Here is a 13,280-nt window from a genome sequence, read left to right as displayed (position 1 = left end):
CACACACACACACACACACACACACACAGACAGATCTGTAGTTTTACAGTAGAGCTGCTGTGGTGAGTGAACAGTGTAAACGGTTGGCTGGTGTGTATTCAAAACCAAAGTCCTTTCATGTTTCACATTAAACAGCAGCTGTGACACAAAATCGATTGATTGATCAGCTGATAGAACATTAAAGAGTCTGACTGCGAGAGAGAGAGAGAGAGAGAGAGAGAGAGAGAGAGAGAGAGAGAGGCCACATGTCGGTCTGACTCAGGAATTTTTTCTCACAGACACAGAGGTAGAATTAATCTCCTCAGAACAACTTCAGGAAAATCTGACTGACTGGAAAAGAGAACTTTTACATTCCTTCACATCAGTTTAATGACACAAAGAGGAACTTAAAACCACATTTAGCCCCATGTCTGCACCATTTGCACAGTTCCTACACATTGTCCAAATTCAGGCAGAAGACGGCTGCATTTCCAGGAGTGTTTCGATTATTTTATGTTCAGCCTTAAAATGTGGATTTTAAAGCTTATAATGGGAACGTGTTGATGACTAAAGCTGTAACAATATCACATGCAGGTCCATCCCAACTGCAAGGCATTCTGGTCTCTGTCGCGTGTACAAATGTGTTTGTGTTTCTTTTCTGCGACCTCTGTGGGATAGATCAGGATTTTTGAAGTGTGGCTGCGTGAGGTACTTATCCACAGTCAGTGTATTACTTGCAGTACATGGCGGTCAGCGTGTGAGAAGAGTTGGAGAGACACTAAGCAATGTGGGCAGGGTCAGCAGCGAAATGTGTTTTAGCCACCTAAAAGAAGGCCCACCGATCAGTACATTTTTTCAGCGCTTTACATGCCGTCAGACAGCCATTTCCTTCAGACTGTAAGTGGCCAAGTTGCGTCTCTGTGCAGTAATACAGAAGTTTGATGGTGGCGAAAACATAGCTCCAAAGGAAGTGGCTGTCTGACAGCAAGGTAAAGCGCTGCAAATATTAAACACATACACTTGAACTGCTCCTTCTTCCTTTAGGTTGCTAAAACACAATTTTCTGCTGACCCTGTCCACGGCAGTACGCTGCTTAGATTCTGTGCAGGTACAACTCTTTGTTTCTCCAAACTTTGGAAATGCAGGTTAAACCCTACCTATGGATTAGTACCTCATACAGCCACATTTAAAAAAGTCCAGAACTATCTCGTTAAGGTGTAGTTAGATTCAGGGATGTAAAACCACATGGTTAAGGTGGAGGAAAGAACATGATCTTTGATTAAAAGAAGGAAACAATAAAATAGAGAGCTTCAGTAATTTCTTCAAAAAGGCCTGTTTGGCCATTTAGGTTGGAAGACTTGTTGGAAAAGCGTCACTGTCAGATGCTTTGTTGATCATCTATCCACCCTGACCTCTACTACAACTACAAGGTAGAAATATCACAGTTTTTACATCTTCGCTCCCGACAGACATGAGTCGTAACGCGGTTGTTTTAGGTGTTTGAAGATTGATGCTGTTTTTGTGAAACCCTAGGAGGTTATGAACAGGAAATCAAAACATGTATGAAAACTGAAAGAGAAACTGAAAATTTATATTTTAAACAGTATTTTGGGGGGGGGGGGGGTAGATTGTCCCTTCAACGTGCCCCATCTTGCCTTGTCCCCATTAATCGTCTGTCTCCTGTATGTGTATCAGGTTATTTGCTTTGTCTTCTCTGCGGCGATCAATAATGTTCCATCTCATCTCGGTGTTACAACAAACAGCCGCTCCGAGATGAAAAACGACTCGGCGGCAGGGCGATAATTGTGAGGCTCGATTCATTTGTTTTTACTCGTCTGTTGTCTTTTCTGCCGCTGTGTGTAATCAACATGCGAGCGAGCATGGCGGACAGACGGAGGGATGAGGGAAGGATGGAGGGAGGGGTGTTCATGTTGTCTAGTCTCATTTTGTTTCCTAACAGACACAACTAAATCATTTCGACGTGGGAAAACTGTTGTATTTGCGTGTCGTCATCGGGTGATGCTGGCGGTGCCAACAGAGAGAGGCTGAATGGAGGAGTTACTACGGCAACAAACCCATCATCCCTCTGTCTGCCAGAGAGAGAGAGAGAGAATAGACGGAGACAAGGAGAGAGAGAAAAGTGAAAGACGGTGAGAGGATGAAGAGGAGGGAGAGAGGAAAAGAGCGAGAGATGAAGACAAAGAGAGAAACTGAGAGACAGCGTCAGGGCATAAAAAACAGAAATAAAACGAGGCTGGAAGGTTCAAAAGATGGAGATAAAGAGCGAGACAGAGAACAATCCTGTCATGTTCATTTTTCCAACAAAAAAAGAGAAAATTAAAAAAACGCTGTTGCAGTTATAAATTAAAAAGCACTTTGCTTTAATTCCTGATTCCTAAATATTAAAAGTGTGTGTGTATAGTTTTTTTAGTACAGATTTTGAGCAACATTTTAAGTGTTTATTTCCTAAGAATAACATCTGTGTTCAATGATTCTTCACCTTGGTGGAGAAAGTAGAGGTGGACAATCTGTTCTTTACCACAACCAAGATAACCGTAACCTTTCCTGAACCTCTTCCTGCACCGTGGCTGCCATGTGCAGTTATTGTAGAAACATGAGACTAAACATACCCTGTTGTGTTTGCAGAATCATCTAATCTTGACGTTGCGTCTGGTGTAAAGGTTCTTTTGTTTCGAACACATGCACATCGACTTGCAGTTATCCATAATGCCCTTGTTTGCGAGGCCCTGCAGAGGCGTTTTGAAAAACAAAGATTTGGTCACGCTACACTTTCGCGCTATAAATATTAGCATTGTCTCCCGCTCGCCTCTATTGAAGCCTGAACAGCAATCGGATTCAGGCATGTGCTTCCTGTTTCGGTGCGATCTCCGGCGTCAGGCTTCAGTTCACAGTTCACTCATGTTTGTTTTGTGCAAGATTACTACAGACTGCAGTATTGATCTCAGGGACCGTTTACAGTTTGTGATCGCTTTGTGGGATGTGAAAGTACCACGCGTTTACAACCTGTGAGCATTCATGTCGTCGGTCATCATGAGATGCTTCTTTGAGCTGGATGATTGTTCTCTATTAATAATATAGCACAACTGTATATTCAAGGCTGGATTATAAACAAAGGGGGCAACTGCTGGAGACCCCGAGGGGCCCCTAAAGACCCCAGTTTCACTGATCGTCAATTAGTTCTGGTAGTTTGATTCACTGCAAATTTGTTAAGGACTGAAGACCTTTTAAGAATAATAGCAACGAAAGGGGGTCCTCTCTGTGGCTCCCTGTCGAAGTGTCGTTCAAAGAGTTTTATTATTGGAGTTTTTATGTTGTAATTACAGACTTGCACTGGTTTGTTGGGGACTATTTTTAGCGGCGGATGAATCCACATTTGGTTCTCCAGTGAGTATTTGAGGGCATCTGGACACAGTACGTTGGACTGAGTAAGAATAAACTACAGTGTTTGTGTTCATGGTGATGAAGGAACATGTCAGCCAGTGCAGCAGTGAGGCTCATTGATTTGTTTTTAATAGTCTTTGGACGACAATTGAGCTCTATGGCTCAGAGAAATCAGGCTTTAATCAGCAGACTTATTGTAACTATACTGTATGTTTCAATAATTATTTTGGCAATACTTTATCTAAATGTTCAATAAAACCCTTTTGAGGTTTAAAAATTGAGAGTGGAAGTCAGGAAGAGAGAGATTAAATGGTAAAAGAGGGAGAAATAAATCAATACTGCAAGAAGTAGAAACAGAGAAAGGGAATGAAAAGGGAGTGAGACTAATGAAGCGAGAAAACGAGAGGGAGCGAGAGACATATGGTGGCTGCTGGTTTGCAGACTTTTCTGCCTCGCGGCGTCGAGCTGACAACTCGCCTCACTGCTCTGAATAACACGGGAACACAACATAAAAATAGAAATAAAAGGTAGAGATAATAGAAAGAGGCAGCAATGAAAAAGTAAAAAAGCAGCAGCAGTTCTGTGTGTGTGCAGATCATCGTGAACAAAAAGGAAGACGAGATGGAAAAAATATAACAATCAACACCGAAATTCAAGAAAAAACAGGATTTAAAATAAATAAGGAATTAAAATAAAATCAGAAGCAGAATTCAAAGTAAATTTAAAAGAAAGCAGCTCAAAGCACTTAGAGATTAATATGTCAGATAAATGATATCTTAGCTTATGTTTATATTGATAAATATACTGCATGACATAATCTTTGAATACATCACAGATAAATCAGGATTAATGAAATATAAAGGGATTTTAAAAGGAAACAATAAATGAATCAAACAAAGTCATTGTTTTAGTTATTCAATATGCCTTTCGGTGCTTTAATTCTTATTTAATGTCTAATAAAACTAGTTTTCATTTCATTTTTATTTTTCAAACATGTGCATATGGCCAAATAAATTTAAATGTATTTCAAAAAGAAAAGGAGAAAAAAATAACAAGAACTTTGAAAGGATAAACTGTATTAAGTGTTTTATGGGTATTAAAAGACAATATAGGCAATAAATAAAGGAAATAATAAAGAAAAATGCATAAAACAACACTGAAAACAAACAAATTTATTTAATTTATTATAAATCTTATATATATAATTTATTATCACATTTGAAATAACAACAAATGAATCTGCATACTGTTAAATATGAATGGCATGGCATTGCTGTGTGCTTCTCCCTATAATGATGAACATTAAATAATAGTAAGAAAAATGAAAAGAAAGCATTGTCATAAATTAGGGCACAAATACAAATTAAAAACAAATTAAGAGCTCAAGCAGCAGCAGTGAGTTGGAAATCAGGAAATAAATACACCTAAAAAACATATACATATATATATATATACATTATTGTTATTATGTTGTGATTAATGTTCTATTTAACTAAAACTCGTTTGTACGTCTGCAGAGAATATGATATCTTCTTTCTATCCTTTTTTATTTTGCTGTCATCCAAATTTAACATTAAAAAAACTAAAACTAGTAAATCACAACATCCTATTTTCTGCTCAAACTATTAAAACTGCACCTTAATTATTTATCTCCAAATTAAAGCTGTGAATGTGTGTCTCCCCAAACCTGAAGGTTCTCATGCGTGCAGCTTTAATTCCCTGTAGTGCGTTTTTGTACATGCTATAGAATAATTGCTGAGGTGTTATATGTAGGCTTCTTTATGGTTTGGCTGCTGCCTCAGCAGGCGGACGCCTAACGAGAGTCTCAACACAAAGAATGTGTGTTTCTTTTCCCCTCATCTTCGGCTGAACAGACCGAAGCTTCCTTCTGAAGCTCGCCTGAACAAATGTCAAAGAGGCAGAAAAGAGAAGCAGGAAGAATCGAAGGACGAAGGGTGAAAATGTAGAAACTAAAGTGTAAAAAATAATACAATGGAAAAAAAGAATTAAATGCTGAATTTAAACTAAAAAACAATGTATAGAACAACGGTTTGTAGAACATTAAAACCAGTCAAATATGGACATACAGGTAATAAAACTTACATTTATTTGTCTTTTAAAAATATTAATTCTTAATTTATCTTTTCTTCACTGTTAAGTTATGCTTATGTTATTTTGAAAGCCTTTGTCACACCGCCTGAAAGATATATATAAATAAATGTGGGGTAAATTCTAAGCATTGATTTGTTTATTATTTTAATGGATCAAATTTAAACCTATTTAGTCTAAAAATACTCAAATTAGCTCATAAAACATTCCTAAAACCTCCAAATGTACAAAAATAAGTAAATAAATAATGGGCAAATAACAAAAACAGTAAATAAATAAAATTAGAGATTGTTAATTTAAACAACATTATTAGAATATGCGTATTATTGTTATTATTATTATCATTATTATTATTATTATTATGGCTATAAGTAGAAGTGATGTCCTTTTAATTAAAATCACAATCATGTTTTATTATGTATTTATTATTTCACGTACTTTTAGGTCAAACAACAACAGTGTATTTATTACTTTTTAATGATTTGTTGTTGTTTTTAACCAGTAGCAAAAACAGCAGTATCTATATCAGCAGATATGATGATGTTATGTCACATTTGAAATAAATATTATTATTGTTGATTAAATAATCACTAAATGAAGTTATTAGGACACAGATTTTATTACAATTAATGTTTTTAATTTCTGTATGTAATGAAAAATAATGAAATAATAATGTACTATAAAAAATAATAAAAATAAAATACATAATACTTTTATTTATATAAATACTATAAATAATGCATTTGTATTAATGTAATAAAATGTGTATGCTTTATGTAATTTACAATTATTATTATTATTATTATTTTCCACACTTAATGTGCATCTATTATTCCATGTATTCTATATTATAGTTAACATAATATATATTATTAATATTATTCAGAAGTGCAAACAATAATGCAAAGTAATTTACTTTAAAACCAGCAAACAAAAAACAGAATTATCAGATCTATTATTATTAGCAGAGCACAATTATTCAAATAATTGACTTTTTGTACAAACAAAATATCTGTAACATGTATGTATTTATTTATTTTTATTATTATTACTCATTAGAAATAAAGCTGCTTCAAGGTGATTATTATTGCTGGTATGTTCTTATTATACAGTATTTAAAGATGTTACTCAGGACTACGAGGACTCAGTTTTCCTGCAGCTGCATTGATTCAACAACTCTGTGTGTGTGTGTGTGTGTGTGTGTGTGTGTGTGTGTGTGTGTGTGTGTGTGTGTGTGTGTGTGTGTGTGTGTGTGCTGCAGTGGTGTGAAAGCATGAAACTTGGGTATCCACATGTTTTGCTGCTGAAAAACAAACTCAACAAACTGCTCTGCTGTTTGTATTTTAGTATTTGAGTTAAACTTCATGTTCCTGTTTCTTCTTTGATCGTTTGTCATGTTTCATGTTTCAGATTTGGAGGTAAAATCAGGATTTGAGCCTCGGAGCTGCAGCACGAAGACGCTCGTCTCTACTAATCGTCGTTTTTTCTTTAATCGCTCCCACTGAGTCTCTAAAATAATTCAGTTTTTTGTCTTAAACCCGCCTCTCTCTCTCTCTCTCTCTCCCTCTCTCTCTGTGTCTCTGTGTTTTTTAATTGGCATATAGGGAGGCTTGTTTGTTTTTGTTGTCTGCTGTTTCTTAAATGTGTGTGTTCGTGTTCATGTGGCCCCCGGTGTCCCAACAAGCACCGCGGTAGGTGTTGGGAGGCACTTTCGGCGGCACAAACACACACAACAAAACAACACAGAAGACACACACTCACACACAGAAATACACAAGACAACATAGATGACAAAGACAGAAATACACGCAGGGACAGAAACACACAAAGACAGCAAATGCACAAAGACTCATACCATGGGAAATCACACACAAATACACACTCACATACACACCTCAGAGACAAATATCCTTTAAAATACACAAAAATATAAAAAAGACACACATCCTCATACAGAAGCACGCCCACAAGCAAATACACACACAGTGTAATAGAGAGACACACACACACTTAGATGAAGCGTTGCCTCTCATGGGGCGCCATCTTGTGGCGCTATGGACCATCAGAGCCAACAGATACCTGCAGAGAGTCTGATTACATTTTGTTTATTTGTTGATTGTTGTTTTTCTTCTTCTTCTTCTTCTTCTTCTTGTTAAGATGATGAATTCAGTGATTTTTTTGTTTCACGTCAGAGTGTAAAACTGCTGCAGGTCACAACACATGAAGATGCAAACACAGGAAAGGAACACGATTAAGTTTGTTTTATTAGAAAAAATACTGCAATAGTAATGTCAGTGTGGTAACAGCGGCCAGTACTGTTCAGGAATTTTAAGGATTATAAGAATAAAAACAGCCAAACACCTTAAATACTCAATATATAATAATATAATAGTACATGTTGTAACATTGTGTATTGAGTGGTGTATTGGAAATTGGACCCCACATGTAAATAACTCCACATTGCATTGTCTCTTTTATTCTTCCCTTACTTGTACATCTTGTTTAATATTTATATTAATATTCATATTTATATAGGCACCTAGTACATTTCACATACGTGTAAAAACAACTTGGCAATAAAGCTGAATAAAGCAGGCAACAGAATTACTGTAAATAAAAAAGGCTCCGTATTTGTATAGCACCTTTCTAGTTTTTTTATACTACATCTGCATTCACCATTCACACACATTTAAACAGAAACTAACATTCACACACATTCGTACACTAGCAGAACAGCCACCAGGGGCAATTTAGGTTCAGTATCTTGCCCAAGGACACTTCGACATGCAGCCTCGGGGAACCGGCGACCTTCCAATTAAAGGGCAACCCGCTCTACCTCCTGACACAGCTGCCCCGTAGCAGTAACAGTAGTCATAATAGAAGATGTTCATGCAGTACTTGTACTGTGGTTGCAGCAGTGACTAGTTTGTATTGATATCAGCAGTAATATTAATAAATGTATGGTAGTAATTGGACTACATAGATAGCTAGATAGTACAATTTAATCAGTGTACAATGTTAAATGATGGAGCCCATGTGTTTATGCACACAGTTTAAGTAGTAAGACATGGACAACGTCTTAATGCTCTCCATTCACACTGTGAATTTATACTATACTTAGTAGTATCAATAGCAGTTACAATAGTAGAAGCACCAGCAGTGGCAGAAACAGTTGTTAGGCTATTGTTGCTTTAGTAGAAGTAGTAATAATATTAGCAGTAGCTCAAGCAGCAGCCACAGTAGTAGATGTAGTACCAGAAGGAACTAATCATCATTGGATTTAGGGTGCTCTTGTTCTACTCTTATTGTGTGGTAGTATTTACTGCAATATGTGTATTAATGTAAAAGGAGTAATGCTATACTAGGCCTAGTAGTTGTAGCAGCAATGTTAATAGAGGATACTTTGGATTTGGTGTACAAGCAGTAGTAGCAGCAGCAGTAAAAGTAGTATTTACAGCACTCTTGCAGTACTTTTCTAGTATAGCAACATCAGAAGTATATATATATATTATGTAAAGCAGTGGTTCTAACAGCAGCAGAGGTAATAGTAGTGTAGGTGTAGTTATAGCAGTTGGTATCCTCTTCTCTAAGTATTTCTATCTCAGCCTGTAAAAACAAAAGTGTTTCTACTGCTAAATTTTAATTTTTAAACTGAAATATTCAAAATGTGAATCTAAAAAGGCTGTTTGTTCAGTCAGGACCTGGTTTGGTCTGTTCTGGTGTGAGCTAGAGGGATTACTCGGCAGCTAACCCGTCCGTCAGCGTTGACCCTTTCCACTTGTCTCTCTAAAGATCCGCTTCTGCATTATCCTTTCCTGTCACCGGCCATTACCATCAAACCTCAAACAAGAAGGCTCTCACCGAGCACTAAACCTCCACCGACATGGAGCTCTTCCCCAGTGGTCAGTGGTGGAAGAAGAACTCAGATCTATTACTGGAAAGTATTAATACCATATTGCATTTAAAATCTTTTAAAAGTGCAAAATTATTAGCATCAAAATATACTGAAAGTACCAAAAGTAAAACTACTCAGTATGCAGAATGGCTCATTTCAGAATAATACATATTTTATTATTGGATTATTATTATTATTGATGCATTAGTGTGTTTAATAACTTTAATGGTCCAGCTGGTAAAGATGGAGCTATTACAACTACTTTGTAAACTGCAGGGTAGCTTCATAATAATACATTATCATTTATTCATTGGTTTGTGCTTGTATTAATAATGCAGTTGAAGTGCAAAGTAAAATACACAGACTGTAGTGTTTAACCCGTACACACACAGAAAAGTATTATGTTACAGACAAGTAGTTTTAGCAGCTGATTATTAAAGTCAAACGAATTTGCACGGGGGGTGGGGATCAAAACCTTGATTGCTTTCAAATCCGGACTCACACACTGTGTGTTTTATGTTATCGCTGCCTGGATTATCAGTTCAGTGGCAAAGTTTCTTCCAGTAAAGTACGTTGTTGTACCCCGCAGAATGACAATGGGGTGGGAAGTGGGCACTTGCTTCAAGTCGGTGTTGACTCTTTAAATATTTTACCAAGACCATCATTTTCGAGTGCTTGGAGTGCTTAAACATAACCATTTAAAGGCAAGACAAGCTTTAGCCCAACTCATCATGATGATTATGTTGATAAAAAAAGATGTCATCCTGGTGGCATTACTCTCAAAATACAACTATTGCTGTTAGAAACACTTGTGCTTCTAGGAGACTGGGTCGCCTTGGCAGATGTTTACTAGGGCTGAAATGATCTGTTCTAATTTAATATTCAAAGTGTATAAGCACAACAGATGTGTTGTGGGGGTTGGTTCGTTACGTTTGCTGTGAGATGCATCTGCCTGTTTTTCCAGTCGTAAAGGTGTTGTAAAATGGGGAAAAGTAAAAAAAAAAACAGATTGCAATAACACCAAATTATCTGAAAAGTAACATTTGGAAGTGTTTTGGATTCGATACCATAGATTGAAAAATCCTGGAAAGGTTAGACTGTTTGCTCACTGTGGTACAAACTACACTTATTTGTCCCTCTGATCATACAAACTGTCCTCCAGAGATTATACTGTATTTTCTGTGTAAGAGCAGTTAACATGTATGAGGTTATTTCTGTAAGAAAATGCCACTGAACACATCTCACACAAGTTGATTTTAAAATATCTTTATTTAAACATGATCCAGAAAAAAATACATCTTTAAAGTTCCTGCAGATAGCAAACACTTTGTGAGCACTTCAGGCAGGTTGTTCAGAGCACAGACGCCAGATGAGTGAAGCATTCAGCACACGGACACACACTTCATCACTGGAGGCTAACAGCTCTGAGCCCAAAGCGAAACACATTCATAGGAAACTCCTCACTCCTCTTGTAATACTGAGCTGAAACGCACAGCAAAATGTTCATCTTTTTACTTTTATATTTTTGACTCTACAAATAACTTACAGTCACCAGTCAGTGTTTTACATAAGGACACTCACAGCATCAAATCTGTGACGTTTCACACACAGGCCACAACCTCCAACCAACTACAGGCCCGGCTTAAGTCCTAAATCTAATTTAGAAATCCCTAGATCTTGACTAATATCCCCTGCTGGTAGATTTTAAATCCTTAAAGGATTGTCTGGAGATAACCAAACCCCAAAATATGAAAATATTCTACTCAACTAAACTTACTAAGAAGCAAATTTAACTTCTGTAACATTTGTCCAAGGGTGTAAAAGTATACTTGCTTTAAAAGAATATTTTCGACATTTTGGGAAACACACTTGTGCCCTTTTCTTGCAGAGAACTAGATGAGATAATCAATACTGCTCTCATATCTGTCCCGTAAATAGGAAGCCGGAGCATGGTCAGCTTAGCTTAGCACAAAAACAGAAAGCAGTGGCAAACCGCTAGCGTGGCATTGAAATCCACTTGTTTGTTTTTTTAATGCAAACAAAAAACAATGTGTAAAATAGCCAAGTTGTGGTTTTTCGGGGGAGTATGTGAGGGACTACTTCTTGGCCAAGAGTAGTGACTTCCTTGTAATCTCAAAAGATTTGAGATGACCTGCTGATCAACATCTGTTGTCATCCCCAGCGAGAACAGTCTTAAGAAGCCCTTTGATTATTTACCGGTGGCTCGGATGTCTTTTAAACATAAGATACACTTTGTACATTAAATTGTTGGTCTCAGAGTCAAAATACAAAGTTTTCTGCTGCCAAATTGGTTTGGTCTGAAGGTAAAGTTTAGATGTTCATTTTTAATTAATGTTATACAACAGCATTGCCTTGTGTTGTTCTGGTTCCTTATGGTGTGTTCCCACAGAAAGCAAAGCGAGTTTGACCGCAGGATTATTTGTGTTTCCTCGAGCGAGTTTAAACACAAACTGCCAAATGGATCAAAAGGATCCCGAAATAACTACATCATGATGCTGATTTGTTAAGTCATCTACACACATATTTTCAGATCTTAGGAGGTAGCTCAACTTCCTCGCTTACATTTAGAGTAGAAGTTGAGTAGAAGCACAAGTTGAACACTTTCACGTGAATAAGCGAATTATTTGTATTTGCATCATTCGCATTGCACAATTCCCATGAAAAATTTGCTTTGCTTTCTGTTTGAACACAGTTATATTTACAGCTCTCACCACACTAAAAATAAATACATATCTATGTATAAAATAAATCAAGCATTTGCAGTGTGGTGTATGATATCTAATTTTTTTTATAGTATAAATATACATCACAGTGAGGATAACAGGTGTATCAGACCACATCTTGCTGTCATCAAAAGTTTCCTGAGTCCTAATTCTCGAGTTTGGACTCCTGAGTTTAATCTTCCAAGTTCGAACTCCCCAAGACACGAGCTCAAACTTGTGTTTTGAGACAGGCATATGTCTGTGGGAAAATTAGTAGTACTGTTTCCTGATCACCTGACAAAACCTCACCTTTCCTTTTATTAGTCCTTATAATAGTCTGTATATATCTTCAGTAGCAGACTGTAGCTGCATGGGTGAACACCCAGAGCTCCTGCACCTCCAGTCATCTACAGTTTCTTTGTAATAGATAACACACACACACACAGACACACACACACACACACCACTGTTGGGACCATTTGTGCACACAATTACAAAAACAAGTATTTAAACAAATTCTTAATAAGTCACCTTTACAGAGAAACATACGAGACAGGTGACATTTCTGTTCCATGTCAGTTTCAGAGAAGACAGAAGCATTGAAGAGGCAGGCACGGAGAAGACAAGGCCATGAAGGCTTCAGAGAAACAGCCCTTATTTTTCAGATCTATGGCAGTATCATAATAATATAATAACCTTGATACATGCTTTTCTCCTTTGTCTCTGTATGGGAGGAGTTCAAAATGTGGCGGTTCAACTTTGCCATGCTTATCGGTAAACAGATGTCCTGTAGAGCGTGACGGGAGGCCTTTTCTGAACCATTACTGTCCACTGAGCAGCACAAAGGGCAATAAACTATAAACTTTTAAAATTCATTTGCAGTGATCACTACAGCCGCCCACTGTGTGTTCTGGTGGAAAAAGACTGTAGGAGGGAAAAAACGAGAAGTGCCAAAATGATTTGGAAAAAGGTTTGAAGTCATGTTCTATGATCTGAAATTAAAAAACCCAATGAAATGTTCTCAGATTTTACTGCATGGAAGCCAGAAACACAGAAAGCCAGAGGGGTTGTAACAAGCTTAATTTTCCATACTCAAAAAACAGAGCAACGTAACAAAGTGATGGAGTAAACTGTTTTCTCATTAAGTACAAAAAAGAGAGTCGTTAATTCTC

The sequence above is a fragment of the Micropterus salmoides genome, unplaced genomic scaffold, assembly GCF_014851395.1.
Source record: "Micropterus salmoides isolate LMB-PRFRI ecotype aquatic unplaced genomic scaffold, ASM1485139v1 Ms_hic_scaffold_19, whole genome shotgun sequence".
In the NCBI taxonomy this organism is placed as follows: domain Eukaryota; kingdom Metazoa; phylum Chordata; class Actinopteri; order Centrarchiformes; family Centrarchidae; genus Micropterus; species Micropterus salmoides.
This window is presented reverse-complemented; position numbering follows the sequence as displayed.